At 38.5% G+C, this 21,171-nt stretch overlaps 2 non-coding genes across 2 annotated transcripts; both read right to left on the bottom strand.

The window, feature by feature from the left end:
- Positions 1-17,576: 17,576 nt before the first annotated feature.
- Positions 17,577-17,676, bottom strand: LOC137836253 (small nucleolar RNA R71). The gene has a single exon (XR_011085232.2). It is a non-coding gene; the product is annotated as a small nucleolar RNA R71 (small nucleolar RNA).
- A 1,233-nt stretch (positions 17,677-18,909) lies between these two features.
- Positions 18,910-19,014, bottom strand: LOC137836267 (small nucleolar RNA R71). Its single transcript, XR_011085233.2, has one exon. It is a non-coding gene; the product is annotated as a small nucleolar RNA R71 (small nucleolar RNA).
- Positions 19,015-21,171: the final 2,157 nt, after the last annotated feature.

Below are 21,171 nucleotides of genomic sequence, written 5' to 3'. Positions count from 1 at the left end.
GCGGTGTTGCAGCTGGCGGAGAAGTCGGTATCGGAGTGGGAGCTGGTGGTGAGGACGGTGTTGATGTTGGAGGAGGAGGTGGAGCAGGTGGTGAAGAAGGCGCCACCCTTCTTCTCTTGGTGATGAGGCCATCCTCAGTTGCCTCATCGTCTTCTTCTTCATCCTCATGGACCACCTGAGGGGTTTTCCTCTTTGGCTTCCTAAGGATGAGTTTTTTGCGTTGTTGGGCGGGCAGGGCCTCTGAAGGAGCTGGGCCTTTAGGGGGCGATCAACCCTGGGCAGCGGCGATCTCCACCACTGAGTTGGGCACAGTCTGGGAGCCCGACGCCAACGCATGGGCCCGGGCGAGCGCCCTCAATTCAGCCAGTTTTCCTTTGCCCAACATGAGATCTGCATAATACAAAGGTATACAGGTCAGCTCAAAGAGAAAGATAAACACATGAGTAGATAGGCAAATGAGGCAAACAAGTGATGCAGAAAATAAAAACCAAGTCTTGTGCACAACAGACAAGACGCCCAGCAATAGTTAACAGAGGTACAGCACAGGGCAATGACTTAGATGTTAAGGTAAGCTCTAACCTATGCGAGCCTCGAGTTGGCCCTCGAAGAACTCAAAGGAGATGATTAAGGAAGTAAGAAAGGTAATGTTCGCGGCTTCCACGCTCTTCCAGAAGAGGCACAGGTCCTTGTCCAAAGCGCCCATGTGGTCGGGGCTTCTTGGCTTCCTGAAGCTTCCCTTGGAGTCTTTGTTTCCCTTGTTTACCCAGTGCAAGGGAAAGCCGTCGAGCAGCGAAGCGTCCTGGTTGTTTTGGCGCACTTGGACAAATTTGCCTTTCCAATCCTTGTAGGACTGCTGGAAGATAGAGAGGATCGACCTCCCAGCAATCCCGTTCAGGCTCACCCAAAGGCGATCCCCAGAGTTCTTGGCCTCGAACAAGAAGAGGAACACGTCTACCGAGGCCGGTAGTCCCAAGTGCGCGCATATAATCTGAAACGCCCGCACGAATGCCCAGCTGTTGGGATGAAGCTGGGCGGCGGCGATGTCGAGCTCGGTTAATAGCTCCCTTTCTAAACGAGTAAAGGGAAACCTAAGTTTCACCTTATTGAATAAGGTGGTATACACAAAGCAGAACAACTCGCCGTTGTTCCCTTTGTCGTCTGCACAAACTGGCACGTCGGGGGGGCAAGGTAGCACCATCAGCTTGTCGTCATGCTCCTTGTGGAATGAAAGGTTGGGCTCGTCCCCTTTCTTCAATCGAAGCACCGTCAGGGGAGAGTTTACTGAAGAAGTCACCTTCAGCAAAGTCGAGGTGGCCCATGGGTATAACTTCTTGTAGTCTGGGGAAGGAATGGAGGCACCACCGACGATGGGTGGAGTTGCCTGAGCAAGGTCGGGATGAGAGGTTGCAGGCCTCTCAGCCTGGGAGGAGGAAGCACCAGGTGCTCGCGGTGGGTTATGAGCTTGAGATGGAGGGTTTCGTGACGAGGGAGAAGGATTCGGGGTGATCTTAGAGCGAGCCATCGCGAAAACTGCAAAGGAAAAGGAAAGGGAAAGGTGAGCGAAGGTTGCAGAGGCTGACTCGATTGTGAAAGAAGGATGAAAAACGAACGAACGAAAGTTCGTTGTAATGGAGACGAAGCCCTAAGTTATGAGAAGGGAGAAGCAGAAGAAACAACCCACAGCGTATGCACCAGGCAGTTAATGGATGATGCGAATCGGTTAAAATGCAGGAAAAATCAACAGAAGAAGTAAAGGGAGTACCTTTCGATGATCAGAAGAACGCTGAAGGAAGTTGAGGATTCAGAAGGTTGAAGAGCGTCGTGGGTTTTTGCAGAAGAAACTCAGAGCGTTTGGGAAGGCAAAGAGGTGATGGAACAGTAGAAGTGAAATGGGTTTAAGGGTTTTTCAAATGATTTTTGGAAGCGTAAACGACAACTAAAGATGAACGTTGATGAAGCGACGTGTCGAGCGATTGGGAGAATGTTTGGTGGAGCGTCAGGAAAGCAGAAAGTACGAACGTTTGTAATTCTGCGCCAGCGCCACGTAGATCGGTAGTGACGTGACTTCTTTTAGTCTTTTCGCTGGACAAGTCTTCGCTTAAGACTGGGGGCTTGTGTACCGCCCTGGTAGTCGGAAGTGATGACGTGGCCTCGAGCTATTATATAGGCGTGTTGGATGGGACACCTGGCTGGCAGAAGGGAAGGAAGTCGGGGGGTTCGTGTAGTCGCCAGTTATTAAGTTGATGTGCTCCGATCTCCAACATACCTAAACCGGCGGTCACCGGGTTGAAGATGAAGTCGCCAGATGTGAACCCAGGCGACCAAGTAATTAGAGATCGCCGAAACAAGGACATCGCCGAAGATGAAGGCAGATAGTCATTTCCCAGCTGGCCAGAGGATGAGGTCGGGAGACAGCTTACTTGAACATACACGGTGAAGCAGGTAGGGCAGATCATGAAGGCGGCCGGTGAGACCACAGGGAAGGTGTGTACGAAGGCACCCGAACTCGCCACCCGAGAAGAGATCACGCTCCAAGGCAGCTATGCACTGAGTTGTATCATGCATAAGTAACTTAGCCAAAAAACCTGAAGAGTAAGAAGTAGCGCCCAAGTCAAGGATGCTCCAGATGATGGCATGTGTACAGCTGGATGCGAGCCACGTGTCCAGATGTGTAACTGCCAAGAGAGAGAAAGTGCCCAGGTATATAAGAGTTTCTAACGAACTTCTGAGGTACGCACGTTTAGATTGTTTCTTTACACTTGCGAGTCTTGAGTACGCTGAGAGAGAATTTGTGCACGGTTCCTTAGAGTTCTTGAGTTTTCTCTTAGTATTTGGTGGTTCAGTTGCTGACTTGGGCGTCGGAGCGTGATCGGCCGCAACGGCGCCGTTCTGTCTTTTGCAGGTTCTTGAGGTGGATCGCGGTGAAGGACGGAGGCTAACACGGCGCAGAAGTCGATCCAGGTTTGACGAGGCAAGGCTCTTGCGTTCTGGTCAGCAGGCATGATCACTATCCTTCACTATTTGATCTTAATCCCAATCTGGTGCAGTTCTGTTTGTGTTAGTCTGTTTTGAAGAATTAATCTGTTCATTCTAAAATCAATCTGTTCTTTTACCTATGATATACTGAAAACAGTTTGTGTTTGCGAAAATTTTATATGTTCAATTCACCCCTCCCCTCTTGAACTTAGACATTAATAGATCCAACAATTGGTATCAAGAGCTAGGGCTTGTATTTTGCTCAAGTGTATGCATAATGCCTGAGTTTAAAATGCCTTTTGCTGAAGGTGCATCTATAAATAGACCTCCTATGTTTGGTGGTGTGGATTATGCTTTCTAGAAAATTAGGATGAAGATCTTCGTGGAATCTATTGACATGGGTATTTGGGATGCAGTGGTCAGTGGACCTTTTATACCTATGCAGGTTGTCAAAGAAGAAACTGTGAAGAAGCCTTGGTCTGAATGGAGTGAAACTGAAAGGAAGAAGGCTCAATATGACTCCTTAGCCAAGAACATCATCACCTCTGCACTGAATATGGATGAATTCTTTAGAGTGTCCCAATGCAACTCAGCTAAAGAGATGTGGGAAGTACTGGAGGTAACCCATGAGGGCACAGATGATGTGAAACGTTCGAGGAAGCATTCACTCATTCAAGAATATGAGTTGTTTAGAATGCAATCAAAAGAAAGCATTGCAGATGTGCAGAAACGGTTTACACATATTGTGAATCATCTCACTGGTCTTGGTAAGGTCTCTGATAAGGAAGAGCTCAACATAAAGGTGCTGAAATGCCTTGATAGAAGCTGGCAGCCTAAGGTAACAACAATCTTTGAATCCAGAGATATACTACTGCACTCTTTGGAAAATTGATTGAACATGAGTTAAAACTCAAAAGATTGAAAGAACAAGAAACAGTGGAGAAAAGAGCCAAAGGAATTGCCTTAAAGACTACCATGGAACATGATACAAGTGAGGAAGAGAAGAATTCTGAACATGATGAGACCTTGAGTCTGCTCACCAGGAAATTCAGCAGGTTTCTTAAAAGGAAGAACCGAGACAGAACTCAACAAAGAAAAAGGTATTCTAAACCCAATTACTCAAATTCTTCTAGTTATACTTGCTTTGGTTGTGGCAAGCCAGGTCATATAAAGGTTGATTGCCCAAACAATCAAAACAAAGAAAAATCAGCAAGTAAGAAGAGTGAAAGAGGCAAAGGAAAGAGAGCTTATATCTCTTAGGAAGAGAATGATGTATCCTCAACAAGTGACTCTTCAACTGGAAGTGAAGAAGCAAATTTGTGCTTTATGGTGAATGATGAAGGATCAGCATCTGATTCAGTAAGTGACTATTCAACTGATTCTGAAAATTATGATCAGCTATTAATTGCCTTTAAGGAAACACATGATGAAGCAAATAGATTGGTTGTCATATGTAACAAACTGAACAAAGTAAATAGGGTACTAGAACCTAAAGTTAAGGCCCTTGAAGAAGAATTACACAAAGCTAAAACTGACTTGGTTAGCCTTGAATTAACATGTCTGCATGCATCAATAAAAACTTGTGAAAATTGTAAGAAACTGGAAAAACAGGTTGAATATCTGCTAAAAACACTATCAAGTTTCACCAAAGGAAGAGAAAATCCTGAAACACTGTTGGGTTCACAAAATGCTGTTTTTAATAAGAATGGTCTAGGATACAATCCTGGAATGAAGAACAATGTTAAAAAGCTATCCAATTTTTTTGTTCCTTCCAAAACAGGTTTTTCTTCTTTTAGCAGTTCAAATACTATGCATACTGCATCTTGCTTTTACTGTATGAAAAATGGACATATCTCTATAACATGTAAAGCTAGAAGGTACCTTGTTCCCAAAGGGTTAGCCAAATGGCTTCCTATGGAAGGGTATTAATCATGTTGGAGCCTAAACTAGAAAGGGGTATCATATGTGTTAAATCTGTTTTGTTTTGCAGAAAAATAGTAGGAAAAATCAGTGGTACTTGGATAGCGGGTGCTTCAAGCACATGACTGGTGATGTTACTCAATTCACAAATCTGAAACTTAAAGCTGAAGGACACGTCACATATGGAGATAATAATAGAGGAAGAATTCTTGGAGATGTTGGTACTACAGAGTCAACCACAATTGAGAATGTCCTATATGTGGAGGGATTAAAGCATAGTCTCCTAAGCATTAGCCAATTGTGTGACAAGGGCTACAAGGTCAATTTTGAAACGAACACATGTACAATATCAAGTGAAACTTATGGTAAGGTGTTGTTCACAGGTAGAAGGGTAAATAACATCTATCTCTTAGATATCATGAATAGGAACTCTGAAAATGAATGCTTGTTATCAAAAAGTGATGAATCTTGGTTGTGGCACAGGAGATTAGCTCATATCCATACTAATCACTTGAATAAGTTGAAGTCTAAAGATCTTGTGTCTGGTTTACCAAATATAAAGTTTCAAAATAACAGATTGTGTGATGCTTGTGTAACGGGCAAACAGATTAGAACTTCCTTTAAATCAAAAGATGTGGTTTCTACAAATAATGTTTTAGATGTTTTGCATATGGACTTGTTTGGGCCATCTAGGACTGCTAGTTTAGCTGGAAATTACTATGCCTTGGTAATTGTTGATGATTTCTCAAGATATACATGGACCTTGTTTCTTGCTTCTAAAAATGATGCATGTAAAGCCTTTAAGAAACTAGCTAAGGTTCTGCATAATGAAAATGAAAATAGCATAAAACAGATTCGTAGTGATCGTGGGGGGGAATTTCAAAATGCAAAGTTTGATAGGTTTTGTGATAAACATGGGATCATACATAACTATTCTGCTCCTAGGACACCCCAACAAAATGGTGTAGTTGAAAGAAAGAATAGATCATTAGAGGAATTAGCTAGGACCATGTTAAATGAATCTGATTTACCTAAATATTTTTTGGCAGATGCAGTATACACTGCCTCTTATGTGCTTAACAGAACCTTGATTAGACCTATTCTTAAGAAAACTCCCTATGAATTGTATAAAGGTAGGAAGCCTAGCATTAGTCATCTTAGGGTCTTTGGTTGCAAATGTTTAATTCTTAATAATGGTAAAGATAATCTGGGAAATTTGATCCTAAATCTGATGAAGGAATACATATTGGATATGCTATAAATGGACATGCTTATAGAGTGTATAACAAAAGATTGCTTGCTGTGGAAGAATCTATACATGTTGTATTTGATGAAACAGATTGTACTGTGCCTAAATCTGTTCTGGATGAACCTGGTGTGGATGATTTAAGAACCATTTTGCAAAAGAGTCAATCTAGTGATCTTGATGCAACTAATCCAAATACTGTCAAAGAATCTATTGTGAATGGAGGATTGCCTAAAGAGTTGAAGACTCCAAGGGATCTCACACTTGACAATGTGATTGGGAAAATTGAGAAAGGGTCTCAACTAGAAATTCACTTAACAATTTCTGCAAGACAATGGCATTTGTCTCACAACTGGAGCCTAAAAATTTGGAAGAAGCTCTACAAGACTGCAGCTGGATAGCAACAATGCAGGAAGAACTGAACCAATTTGAATACAATGAAGTGTGGTCCTTAGTTCCAAGAACACTTGAGATGAATATCATAAGAACCAAAAGGGTGTACAAGAACAAGATGGATGAACATGGAGCTATCACCAGAAATAAAGCAAGGCTGGTTACTAAAGATTATAAACAAGAAGAGGGAATAGATTTTGGTGAAACCTATGCACCTGGCTCGTCTTGAAGCAGTCAGATTACTCTTAGCATTTTCCAGCATACAAGGATTCAAGTTGTTTCAAATGGATGTTAAGAGTGCATTATTGAATGGTTACATTAATGAAGAGGTATTTGTATCTCAGCCTCCAGGGTTTGAAGACTATAAAAATCCAGAACATGTGTACAAGCTCAAGAAGGCATTATATGGATTAAAACAGGCACCTAGACAGTGGTATGAGAGGCTAAGTGAGTTTTTGCTTTCTCAAGGATATAACCGTGGCAATTCTGATAAAACTCTGTTCATAAAGAAGAAAAGAGAAGACATTATACTTGTGCAAGTTTATGTGGATGATATCATCTTTGGATCCACAAATGAAGAAATGTGTGAAGCTTTTTTGCTGCAATGAAAAGTGAATTTGAGATGTCAATGTTAGGAGAAATGAATTTCTTCCTTGGACTACAAGTAAAACAACTCAAGGATGGAATCTTCATAAATCAGACAAAATACTGCAAGGAGTTGCTTAAGAAGTTTGATATGGATCAATGCAAAGCAATCAACACTCCTATTTCAACAAGCTGCCAGCTGGATCAGGATTGTGCAGGAAAATATGTGGATCAATCAAAATACAGGGGTTTAATTGGTTCTTTACTATACTTAACTGCTAGTAGGCCTGATACTATGTTTGATGTATGCTTATGTGCTAGATATCAATCTGATCCAAAGGAATCACATTACAATGCAGCTAAGAGGATTCTGAAATAGTTGCAAGGGACTAAAGATGTTGGACTATGGTATCCAAACAATGTTTCCTTAAGCTTGACTGGTTTTTCAGATTCTGACTTTGCAGGTTGCAAGGTTGATAGGAAGAGCACCAGTGAAACTTGTCACATGCTAGAGTCAAGTCTAATCTCATTGCATTGCAAGAAACAAGCTTGTGTTGCACTTTCTACAGCAAAAGCAGAATACATAGCAGCTGGAAGTTGTTGTGCACAAACATTATGGCTAAGGCAGCAACTAAGTGACTTTGGGATTCTCTTAAACAAGATACCTATAAATAGTGATAACACTAGTGCTATAAATCTGTCTAAGAATCCTGTCATGCATTCAAGAACTAAACATATTGAAATTAGACATCATTTCCTAAGAGAGCATATAGCTAATGGAACTTGTGATATTAAATTCATTGGCACTGAATTTCAATTGGCTGATCTCTTTACTAAACCTCTTGCTAAAGATAGGTTTTATTTTCTTTTAAATGAATTGGGTATCATTAGCTTAAATTGTCCCCTGCAGTAACAATTTCTATCTGTTATTTCATACTTTAACGTGTTCTTTTTCTGTTTCAGAATCACAATTGTGACTAGGAAAGAGAAACAATTGCTTTTTCTCTCTCTTCTTGACCATTGGCTGCTTTTATGGTTATTGACCAGCAGGTTTATGATAGTCATGTGTGGATATCCTAACTGATTTAATATTTTGATTGTGCAACAGATTTGATTTGCTAAGCTGAAATATGTTTCCAACATTTTCTTGCATCATTCGAAATCTGCATCTGCTGTACCACACAAGAATAAAATATCTATTGTATCTGTTTGAATTGATTTATTTTTTTTTAAACTCGTGATCCTTAGAATCTGAACTGAACTCTATATAAATCTAATCTATATCAATTACTTTTCACCAATCTCTCATTTTTGCTATAAGCTGTCCAGGTTAAAATTTGATTTTCTATGAGTTTTGGTTATGTTATTATTGTTCATATAAACTGCATACTAACTCTCTTTCTAGTTGAAACTATTCATTTGTGAATAGGTGCTGAGAACAATTGACTTGCAATGGCATCCTCTTCACACAGAAAGAAGAAGTCAAAGGAGCAATCTAACAGCAGCCAAGGCATCCAGGAAAATTGGTTTGCTGGAGATTCTAAAGCCATGACAAGGTTCATTCATGAGACAAGCATGAAGTAAACCAATGTACCTAAGGTGCTGGAATTCTCATGGCTGAGAGAAGAAAATCTGACAGAAGCAAGAACTCTTCTCAAGCATCAAAAACTGAAAAGTTTTTTGGAGATGACTAAAAATGTATATCCAGACCTAGTGAAGGTGTTCTATAGCAATCTTGAACAAGATGGTAAGAATCTTGTGTCCTATGTGAAAGGAGTAAAGCTGAAAATCATTAGGGAAATATGGAGCAGTGTTGGAGGAATCAAGTACTCAAGGCTGAAAGTGAGCAAAGGGAACACTACTGGAATTCAAGGATTCAACAAGCTGCAGTTTTACAGAAGTTGTGTGAGGAATCCTACTGAACCAGTGGCTAGGCTTCATGCAGGTAGCTTGACTTTAATTCCAAGACTCTTAGCTCATATCATTGCTTGGCAACTCACTCCTAAAGGAAGTAATCATATTGTTCTTCATGAGGAAGACTTGATACTGCTGTACTGCATAATGAATCTGTTCCATCCGGTTGACTGGGACGTCTTCGTGCGCGACCTCAATCGTCAGCTAGGGACTCCTTCCCACTGGTTACCTGTGGATTCCTGCAAAAAGAGGACAAAAGGGCGCCCTAGCGGCCGTTTGCACTCTGACGCTCAAGTCAGCCAACAACAAACACCAAACTATGCACCTCCGTCTCTGAGCACCGCGTATGGCACTCTGAAGCTCTTAAAAATGGACTGTGTATTGTGTGTATATTCTCGTTCTGGCAAACAATCTTTCCCTAGTCCCTTGTGCGTAACCTCAAGGCTCAAGCAAGCAACTAGAGTGTCTCTGGAAAATTTGCCAAAAGTTCGAACCCCGTTCCCAACATTCAAGGCGCTATTTAAGCTCTTCCCGTCTTCAAAGCGCCTTAAAGCGCATTTAATTATAAAACGCTCAGCGCATTTAAGACGTTCGAAACGTGCGGGAGCATTTACAGTACCTTAAACGCTCGAAACGGAAAATGTGTTAAACAACCTTAATTACCTCACACCTGGCAGCGTGGCGTTTCCATCCTGACTTGGCTGCTGTACACGTGGAGGGCCTCACAGCACCGTTACCCTATCTGAGGGTGTTTCCTTGCGTGAGTCCTCTTACCTGGGAGTGCAACTGCGCAAGGGGTGACTTTTTGGGTGCCAACTCATGCCCCCAAGCCTCTAGTCACTCACTGTGAGAGCGTATCTACCTTCCTCTCATGCCATGTGCCTGGCTGCCCCCGGGCGTGACCCCTCTCCTGGGTCGCATCTATCCCAAGGGCGTTTCTGGACGGCAGGGGCACTTCAAGAGGCAGGTTGCTCTATACTGGCGCTATTTCTATGGCCTTGAAGCCACCTTTCTCTTCTCTTTATTACTGTTCCCTGGTTATCCAGGGTTTGGGGCCTTCCCACGGCGTCGCCCCCTCCATGGTCTTTCCTACCCATGGGTATCGGGGAGCAGCGCTGTGGTCACCTTGCCCTTATGCCATTCCATCTTGGCGACACCCTGTTGGGTGGCGCCCTATCTCGGCGACGCCCTGCTAGGCGACGCCTTACCTTGGCGACGCTTTCTCTTGGCGAGGCCTGTATTTGGCGTCACCTTCACCTAGGCGACGCCTTACGTTGACTTTGACCTTTACTTTGTCAACGCCCGGGTACGGGACGGTACAGAATCAGCTTAAGGTAAATTGGGTGAGTACTATGGTAGAGCACATGCTGAAATCCATAAGGCTCCCTAATTATCGATTTCCATTTGCAATATTTGTGTCCAAACTAATTGATTACTTTGAAGTGGATACCACAAATGAAAGAAATGATACTATCAAAGCAACAAGTGAAATAGACAACTCCACTCTCATGAAAATGGGTTTTCACAAGGAGGAAGATGGCTGGGTTTTCAGAAGAAATGTTGCTCATAGAGATGAGCAAGAAGCTGCTCATCATGAAGATGGAGAGGAAGAGGATGCTGAGATAAATAGAGAAGAAGAACATGTGCATCACATGGACAAATCACTTGGTCATTCTTTTGTAAATGAAGATGTTCCTGCCACAAATTACAATGCACTGGTTGCATACCAAGCACCTGAATACAGAGGTGAACCTCTATCAATGTTTGAAAGACAGGTGCTGGACAGGCTGGACACACTCACAGATGATCAAAAGACATATTTTGAAATGACTCAAGCAAGGTTTCAACACTTAGACTACCAGATTGAAGGAGTCCAGGAGCAGCTAGCTGAGCTACACTATAAGCACATGTGATCCTTCTCAAATCTACTTCTGTTATGTCCTGTTGAACAATTTGGTTTCCAATTTTTCTGCACTGGTTAGGTTTGTTTTCTAGTTTGTAATGGAACTTTATGCTGTTTTTATTTCGAACAATTAAGTATGGCTATGGTGTGTTTCTTTTATCTTGTGCTCCCATTCTGTTTGATGAATCCAAAAGGGGAGAAGAATACCTTGATACAAGTTTTGTAGTTGAGGAATAATTCATATAAGTTGCTGATGTGATTCAGATATTAAATCTGCAGGGAGGTACATCAATACTTGAATCTGTTACATTCTGTTTGAACATCTAAAAGCTCTTGTGCTTTTTCTGGTATCTAGTGTTATACAGGTCCTTGATCATGATCTTTCTTCAAAGTTATACAGTGCAAAGGGGATTTGTCTCCATCAAACAGGGGGAAATTGTTGAAGATGGATGAAGCTTCTTCTCTACCTAGTTTTAGTGTGTGTTTGATGTAGAAAATAGCTAGTTTGCTTTGAAGTTTGTAATGGGTTTAGATGATCTTGTATTTAGGCTTGTGTATGTGTAAGGTTGCCTTTTGCTACATGACCTGTCCTAGATGCCTAGTCAAGGTTAGATCAAACACTTGAAGTGGTTAAAGGTTTTTCAAAAAGCTTTTTAGAGTTTTCTCAAAAATAAGGATACTGCACAAAAATAAATCTGTTTCTCTGTAAACGAATAGGTTTATTTTTGGTTTACTAAAAGGATTTTCAAAATTTGGTTAGGGCACCAAAGGTACAACTCAGTCAGTTATTTCAGTTAGCTGAGTTGGCAGTTTTCCTAAAATAAATCTGTTTAGTTTTGATCCTGTCGCCAACTCTAGCATGGAGGAATTGCTTTGTCGCTTCCTTACCCCGCCTATGCAACTGTGCTATCTGCAAGAATGCTCTTAGAACCTTCTCCGGGAACTTTAAACGCAACCTGCAAAACACACAGACGGCGCCTCTAGCGGCCGTTTGCACTCCGACGCTCAAGTTAGGTCACAGAACCACCAACAAAAATAATGTCACTCAATCTCTTTCTGATTCTCCTTTTTCTCTCTCTCTGTGTCTGTGCCTAACAGAATTCTGTTACGCTATTGTCTGCGTGTGTCAGAATTCTGTTACGCTATTGTGCGAAAACGTACCACAATGAGTAAAAACGTGGGTGCCTGTGTTTTCTGTCTACCTTTCACGACGCGGAGTGCACCTTTATCTTGGTCGCGCCCCTCTCAGATGGTGACACGTGGAGGCATGCAACTCGCATCTAACCGTACACGTGCCACTACCTGAAGGGCTCTAGCGCATCTCTTTGTGCGCCTAAGTTATTCCCTTGCGGAGTAACTTAGCGCGTTTCTTCCATCTGGGTGAATCGCACACTCCCAGGAGAACGCCAGGTGTGGCTGGACTAGGCACACTCACCAAGCATTGCTCTCTGCCTTAACGATTTCCCTTTCACGATGTCATGCACGTAATGGGTTAAGAGAGTCACCAATCACTGACTGGTTTACTAACTCCCTCAGGCCACTCTCGTGCACGATTCTACCGGCGAGCAGCTCCTCTTTCTCTGAGATATGATCATGCGAGGTCCATGCGTAACGCTCTCGCTGGGAATCTCAGTCCCAGTTTAACTGCGTGTAACACGAAACCCCGATGACCATGCACCCGATGACTGATCGGTGCTCTATTGCTTCTCGCGTTCTCCCCCCAGGTGTTTATCTTGGAACTGTCTGTCGGTGGCCACTCGGTTACTGACCACCGATCACCGTTCGGGGTGATCTCCTCCCTGATTTCTCTGCCACCTGATCCACGTGCACCCTGCGAGTGGTCCACGTGGTTATCTGCTGCTGACGTCATCGACTACCGATGACCGACCGGATCAAGTTTTAAACTGAATCTGTTGTTTTCATAACAGCTTTTCAACTGTTTTTTGAAAAGTAGTTAGAAACTGTTTTCGATATAAAGAAAAGCTTCTCTCACATGAAATGGTGTTGAGCAATCATGTTTTTGACAGAGATTAAACACTTTCTATGGGAGAAGAAGGATTGAAAAGAGTTTTTTGAAAGGTTTTCCAAAGGGATCTTCAAGTGTGCTTTTTCTAGGAAAACTTTGATCTTGGTGAAGGTGTTGGTGCAGTTCTGCAGCAAATTGAACTACTGGTTTTGAGTTCTTGCATCTTCTTTTCAGGTGTTATCTTTCCTTATTCTTGTTTGTAAAGGTGTAAGTGTTAGTCACTCCTTGATAGGGTTTCTTGGAGTGCAAGGTGTGTTGAAATAGGGTTTTTCAGCATTGGTTGTATTGTTCTTGTAGTGTTCAAGAACTGGTGTCTTTGTAAGTGATTGAAATTGGTTTTAGTGGATTCCACCTTGGGGTAAGGTGAAACTGGATGTAGCTATTTATGAGTGAACCAATAGAAAAGCTTGCTTGTACTTTTCTTCTCATCCCTGCACTTGTTTATGGTTTTTGCTTAATTCTGTCAAGAACGAAATCTGTTCATTTGAAATCAAATCTGTTAATTCTGGGCTTAATAAAAACTGTTCTTCTTAATCTGGAAAAGTTCTCTAATCATAAACAAAGCTTTTGAATATAAGTTTGTAATTGAATTAAGAACTAACAGTTTTCTTCATAAAATTCATGTTAAAGATTCATTGCCTTTAAAGCTTTGTGTTGAATAAATTCGATTGTTCTTTTGGTATAGTGTGTGTTCTTCAAAACTGTTAAAAGTGAATCAATCTGATTTAGCTATCCTTCACTATTTGATCTTAATCCCAATCTGGTGCAGTTCTGTTTGTGTTAGTCTGTTTTGAAGAATCAATCTGTTCATTCTAAAATCAATATGTTCTTTTACCTATGATATACTGAAAACAATTTGTGTTTGCGAAAATTTTATATGTTCAATTCACCCCTCCCCTCTTGAACTTAGACATTAATAGAACCAACAACTTTTACATATGATGGTCTAATCTACGCATCGCTCTTTCTATTCTAAGTTCTCTTGAATATTTTATCCATTTAATTATGGAACATGAAGACTAGATCGTCTAATTAGTGTGTATCATTGTTTCCTCCAACAACATTTTATATTGTTGTATCGTCTAGTGAGTCTTGCTCGTTTAGTCTTATCTTGTACTGCACATAAGTGAGCTTTGTCATATCACAATACACCTTATAGTGTTTGTTTTAATCAAACATATAAACATTCATATCATGAGATCGTATGATGGGAATTGGTTCGTCTACTGACTTAATGATAAATGTCATAATTCAGTAAAATTTCATACAAAAAGATAGTCACTTATGGATTTTAATTGATAAAATAGTTATAATTCAACCCTTAATATAGGAATTTGAAACTTTTTACATATTTTTGGATTATAAGATGAATGTGAACGATTTATTCCCAAATTTGAGTTAATTTTAGGATTCTAGGGAAAAATGGAGATAAAAGGGCTAAAGGAGAATGGACAAGTAAAAGACAAGATGAAATGACAAAGTTGGAACATTGAAAACTCACGCAAACTCGCCCAAGCAAGATCACTCAAGAAGAACTCGCCTAAGACTCGCTTAAGCGAGTTCACTCCAGTGAAGTTGGGCTTTTTCTCGTCAAACTCACTTAAACAAGCAATATCTCGCTTAAGCAAGCAATATTTTGCTGAAGCGAGATGCTACTTAACTCAAACCCAATTAGGTTAAATAGAAGGTTTGACACATAACTCTAGACATCATTAGGAGGATATTGAGAATCAGGGAACCGTTAAGGAGAAACACCCTAGATCTTCTTTTCGTGCTTTCCGTGCTTGTAATGGCCGATATGAGTGACTAATTTTTTCCTTTGGGATTGAGAGTAATCTGTTCAAACTCTTATATATTGAGGTGATAATTATTTATAATATTATGTTATTGATTGATGATTGAGATTGTCATTTTATTATTAAAGTTTGAATCTTTATTCATGATTTTGATCCTTAGATTTGATTGAAAAACACTTTTTAGCATTTGACCTAAATGATAATGCTTAATATATTTGAATGTTAGGAATTGATTTGAAATGCTAATTTCTTTATAACATTTGTTCATAATGATAATGGTTTTTATAAATATGCAAGGAATCAATATTTAGGAAACATCTTAATAATTTTGTATGTGGGGAATCGATATGAATGGTTTTTATATGTGCATCAATGTCAATCAAGATGGAATGTTATATTTTTTTATTCATTGAAAATACAAACGAGTGAGAAGGATGAACCACAATCCCAATTTTCCCAATTGACTAATCCAAATCATTTACTTTGCTTTTATTTAATTTCTTACAAATTCATGATACAAACAACCTTTCAAACAAACTTTTATACAATTTCTTATATTTAGTGAATGTTATACTCGATATTTTAGAACTCTTCCTTGTGACCCAACACAGTTGTCATAAAATAGTCATCACTTAACAACTAGAAGAGAGAGCCCTAATCTTATATACATCAATAGACGATAATTCTCTTTAATGAGAAACCTTATGATCTTTCTATCACTATTCAAACAATCTTTGTATCTTAGCCAATAGTGGATATTCGGAAAATAATACTCAGTTATTAACCAATAGTAGTTGTTGTTGATAAGTATCATATTTCAGTAATATTTCATATTAAAATAAAGACACTTATGGATATTTATTTATAAAATAGCTATAATTTAACCCATAATTTATGAATTAAAACATTTTTACATATTTTGTGATTATAATATGAATAAGAATGATTTATTCCCAAAATTTGTGTTAATTGAAGGATTTTAGGAGAAAATGGATATGAAAGGGTTAAAGGAGAATATACAAGATAAAAAAGGGAAAACTGGAATGCTCCAACACTCGCCCAGACTCGCCTAAGGCATAAGTTTTCCAGAGGAACTTGCCCAAGTAAGCTTAATCTCGCTCAGGTGAGACCATCTAAAGAGGTTGGGCATTTTATCATCTAACTCGCCCTGTCACGCTGAGGCGAGAAGTCACTCAACTCAAGACCAACTAGGTTAAATACAAGGCATGAGGCACAACCCTAGACATAATTGGAAGAATAAGAGGTGATAGAAAACTCTAGAGGAGGAAGTCGTGAAGAAGAAACATCCTAGATCTTCTTTTGTTGCTTTCCATGCTTATAATGGCCAACATGAGTGGCTAATTCTACCCTTTGTGATTGAGAGTAATCTGTTCAAAATCTTATGTATTGAGGTGTGATATTTAAATAAAATATTTTGTTCTTGATTGATGATTGGTATTGTAATTTTATTCATAAGGCTTGTTTACCATGATTTAGATCCCTATATTTGACTGAAAAGTACTTTTATGTTTCAGACCTAAATGATAATGGTTAATATATTTGAATGCTAGGAATAGTTTTGAAATGTTAATTGCTATCAACATCTAATCGTAAGGATAATGTGTTTTTACAAATATGCGAGGAACCGATATTTAGGAGACTATCTTAATAATTTTATATGTGAGATATCAATATAAATGAATATTATTCAGGCATCAATATCAATGAAATGATAAAAAATATTATTATGCTTTTCAAAATAAAAAAGAGTAAGAAGGATGAATCTCAATCCCAATTTTCTCAATTGAATAAAAAACTCTTTATTGTGCTTAGTTACATTTTTTCAATCATACAACAAATATCCTACAAACTTTTACTTATTGTCTTCTATTTAGTGAATCTTATACTTGATAATTAAATTGTTCCTTATGGATTCGATATCTTTCCTTAGGAACAAAATATTACTTCTGACACAGTACACTTGCCGTAAAAAAAGTCATCAAGTTTTTGACACCGTTGACGGGAACAGTTTAACTTTTTAGTACAAATTCCTAAATATTGTGAATATGTTTATTGTTTTTGTTTTTCTTTTACTATTTTAATTTTGTTTTATCTAATTTTAATTGCAGATTTATTTTATTTTATTTTCAAATTTATTTTCAATTTATTTTATTTGTTTTTATTTTTATTCTTTTTAAAATAGTTCATTTTTGTATTGCTAACGAATTCTTGTGCTAACCCTTGAGTGAGTTGTCTTATATGATATTAAGAGGTCAAGTTCCCAAAGACCAATTATTATTTGAATGAGATTGAAATAACAGCTAGAAGAAATAGAGAGACAAAGAGAAAAGAAAGAGTAGGAGATATTAGAGAAGAATCCTCCACCACTTCTTCCCTTCCCATTAATATTTTTCAAGAGGAAAACAACTGGCAGAAGAACAAGTACCACCTCCTAGGAGAACACTTATTGATTATGCCATGCAGTAGAGGCCAAAACATTTTTCTAGTATTGCAATACCTGCTACCACCAAGGCCTCGGAGATGAAACCTGCTTTCCTATCAGTACCCATCAATTTACAGCAATGGACCATGAGGATCCATATACACATTTGTCTACATTTTATGAATTGGTGGGAACTATAGGCTTTCAATCAGAGGGTATTGAAGATTTTTATACGCATTTCTTTCCTTTTTCATTGGCAGGAAAGGCTAAAGAATGACTCAAATCACATCCAAATTAGAGTCTCACAAGCTAGAAGGATGTAGAGGAAAAATTTCTACAAAGATTTTTTCCATTATCTCGCTACATCAAAGCAGAGCCTCAGATTTCTATGTTTAGACAAGGAGCAGATGAAGTCTTCTATGATTCATGAGAGATTTTTAAAAGGATGTTGAGAAAATGCCCAAATCATGGGTTTGAAGACAATACTCAATTGAGCATTTTTCATAATGAAATGATAAAATATCAATGAAATGATAAAATATTATTATGCTTTTAAAAATACAAAAGAGTAAGAAGGACGAATCTCAATCCCAATTTTCTCAATTCAATCAACAACTCTTTATTTTGCTTTATTTACATTTTTTGCAATCATACAACAAATATCCTACGCATTTACTTATTGTCTTCTATTTAGTGAATCTTGTACTTGTTAATTTAACTATTCCTTATGGATTCGATATTCATCCTTAGGGACAAATTATTACTTCTGCCATGGTACACTTGCCGTAAAAATATCATCAAGTTTTTGGCGTTGTTGCTGGGGAATAATTTAATTTTTAAGTACAAAATCCAAAATATTATGGATATTTTAATTTTTTTTATTTTCAGATTTATTTTGAATTTAGTTTATTTGTTTTCAATTTTACTTAAAAAAAATCATTTTTGTATTGTGAATGAATCCTTGTGCTAACACTTGAGTGAGTTGTCTTATATGATATTAAGAGGTCAAGTTTCCAAAGACCAATTATTATTTGAATTAGAGATTGAAAAATTAACTAAAAGAAACAGAGAGACAAAGAGAAAAGAAAGACAAGGAGACACTAAAGAAGAATCCTTGTGCTAACACTTGAGTGAGTTGTCTTATATGATATTAAGAGGTCAAGTTTCCAAAGACCAATTATTATTTGAATTAGAGATTGAAAAATTAACTAAAAGAAACAGAGAGACAAAGAGAAAAGAAAGACAAGGAGACACTAAAGAAGAATCCTCGACCACTTCTTCCTTTCCTATTAAAATTTTTTAGGAGGGAAACAACTGGCGAAAGAGCAAGTACCACCTCTTAGAATAACATTAGGAGAATATGCCATGTAGTAGGGGCCAACGCATTTTTCTAGTATTGCAATACCTGTTATTGTCAATGCGTTGGAGATGAAACTTGCTTTCCTTAGTCTTAATAATACCCGTCAATTTACAGCAATGGATCATGAGGACCCATATACACATTTGTCTACATTTTATGAATTGGTGGGAACTATAGGCTTTCAATCAGAGGGTATTGAAATTTTTTATATGTGTTTGTTTCGTTTTTCATTGGTAGGAAAGGCTAAAGAATGACTTCAATCACATCCAAATTAAAGTCTCAATAGTTGGAAGGATGTAGAGGAAAAATATCTACAAAGACTTTTTTCCATTATCTCACTACATTAAAGCAAAGTATGGGATTTCTATGTTCAGACAAGGAGCAGATGAAGCCTTCCATGAGACATGAGAGAGATTTAAAATGATGTCGAGAAAATGCCTAAATCATGTGTTTGAATACATTGCTCAATTGAGCTTTTTTCATAATGGTCTTAGATTTGATACCAAGATGCTCTTAGATGTTGCAGCTGGTGGCACAATGATTGTTGTTGATGTGGAATAGGCGACAAAGATTATTGATGCTTTGACATAGATTATCAAGCCCAGCATGATAGACAAGGAATTCAGAAGAAAAGGTTGTTAGACTTGAGGACTTCAGATGCACTTCTGGCTCAGAATAAAATCCTGACACAACAATTTGAAGTATTAACTGCACAAATGGATAAATTTCCAGAACAATTACAAGTTGTGCAATCTTTTCAGAGTCAAAGTCAACCAATAAGGTGTGATTTTTGCGGAGGTGATCATCCCAATGATGATTGTTCTTACTAAATAATTCATCTAAAGCATAAGTAAATTACAAGGGCAATTAGGGAAGGCAAGGTGGTTCTCCAACAATAATAATTGTTCTCAAGGTTGGAAAAGAAATCAGAATCAAAATTTTGGGTGGACACAAGATAGTGGCCCATCTAACAAGCAAGGTTCTTTCCAACTACAACAACAACTCCTATAATTGTTCTTGAAAGTTTGAACAAATTTGAAGATACCTTGGAAAAATTTGTGAAAGTTGCTTTGGTCCGTCAAGAGAATAATATAGCAGCAATAAGAAATTTAGAAATGAATCTAGGACAAATTGCCAAACAATTAGCAGAGAGACAGAGTGATCAGTTTTCAGCCAACTCACAGACCAACCTAGAGTAACAATGCAATATAATTACAATTGAAAGTGGTAAAATAGCAAGAGAAGGGGATGTTGGTAAATTAGTTTCTGAAAAAGAAAGAAAAGATGAGGCTGAGATAGAGAGAGATAAGATGAAGAGAGAGAAGAATAGGATTGGGGACGAAAAGGAAAAAAGAGAGAAAAATAGTGAAAATAAGGAGAGAGGTGTTCCTTTAAAAGATTTACCATATCCTAATGCTTATTCAAAAAGAGATAAAGAGAGACAATTGTTTTATAATTTACAATGTAATATTTCTTTTCAAAATACAAAAGAGTAAGAAGGATGAACCCAATATCAATTTTCTCAATTGAATAAACAACTGTTTACCATGATTTATTTACATTTTTGCAATCATATACATCAAACATCCTACAAACTTGTACTTATTACTTCTATTTAGTGAATCTTATACTTGATAATTCAACTATTCCTTGTGGGTTCGATTTTCATTTTTGGGGACAAATGATTACTTCTAACATGGTACACTTGCCGTAAAAAAAAGTCACCAGTTGTTCAATGAATACTTGTCTGAGCTACAAGTGATTTGCAAAAGAATACTTAGTTTAGCCAAGGGTGATTTGTAAAAAAAATACTTGGTTTAGCTAGGGGTGGCTTGTAAAAAAAAACTTGGTAGAGTTAGGAGTGACATGTAAAAGAATACTTGATTAAATGAGAAGTGTCTTGTAGAAATCATACTTGAACGAGGTTAGCCAGGAGTGACCACGAGCTCAAAAAATACTCAAGGGGTTAGTTAGGACTCACTACAAGCCCAAACTGATGGAAGAGGCCCAAGGACAAGTCCAAGTGCAAGCCCAACAAAGAGAAGATTCGGGCCTACCACTAGAGCCATGGCCAAGAAGGATCAAGAAGATTGGAATACTGCTACTGATGGCAGAGAAACCTTCTTGTACATGTTTAAAATGCCATAAACTCTAGTGTAGAAGTAGGATTTAATTTTGTTAAAGTAGAATAGGAAATTTACATGTAATTATTTTTAGGTGAAATTTGGTACCTAAAAACCAACATTGGTTAAATTAGGGTTCTTTGAACACCTAAATTAACCAAGACCGGTTATGATTAAGCCTTGGAGAAGAGAGCACATGTTCCATGTTCTTAAAAGTTTTCCATCACATGCTCCATGTGCTAAGTCTCAAATTAGGCGCCAAATGCATCACATTTAGTTTAACTTTCCTTTCATTTGTATTTGGCTCTTCAAGTTCCAGCTCTCCATTGCTATAAACGGAGGTGCTTGGGTCATGAAATAGCAAGATTATTCTAGAGCAAATTGCTGCCAAAATTGTGCCAATTTTTCTCCTTGTCTCCTACCTCTCTAGGATAGACATTTTAATCTTCATTATTCACCTTTGCCAGGTGAGATGGCCTCACCACT

Source organism: Phaseolus vulgaris, chromosome 5 (assembly GCF_051622355.1).
Source record: "Phaseolus vulgaris cultivar YP4 chromosome 5, ASM5162235v1, whole genome shotgun sequence".
In the NCBI taxonomy this organism is placed as follows: Eukaryota; Viridiplantae; Streptophyta; class Magnoliopsida; order Fabales; family Fabaceae; genus Phaseolus; species Phaseolus vulgaris.
Note: the sequence above shows the minus strand (reverse complement) of the source record. Positions and strands in the feature narration are given on the sequence as shown.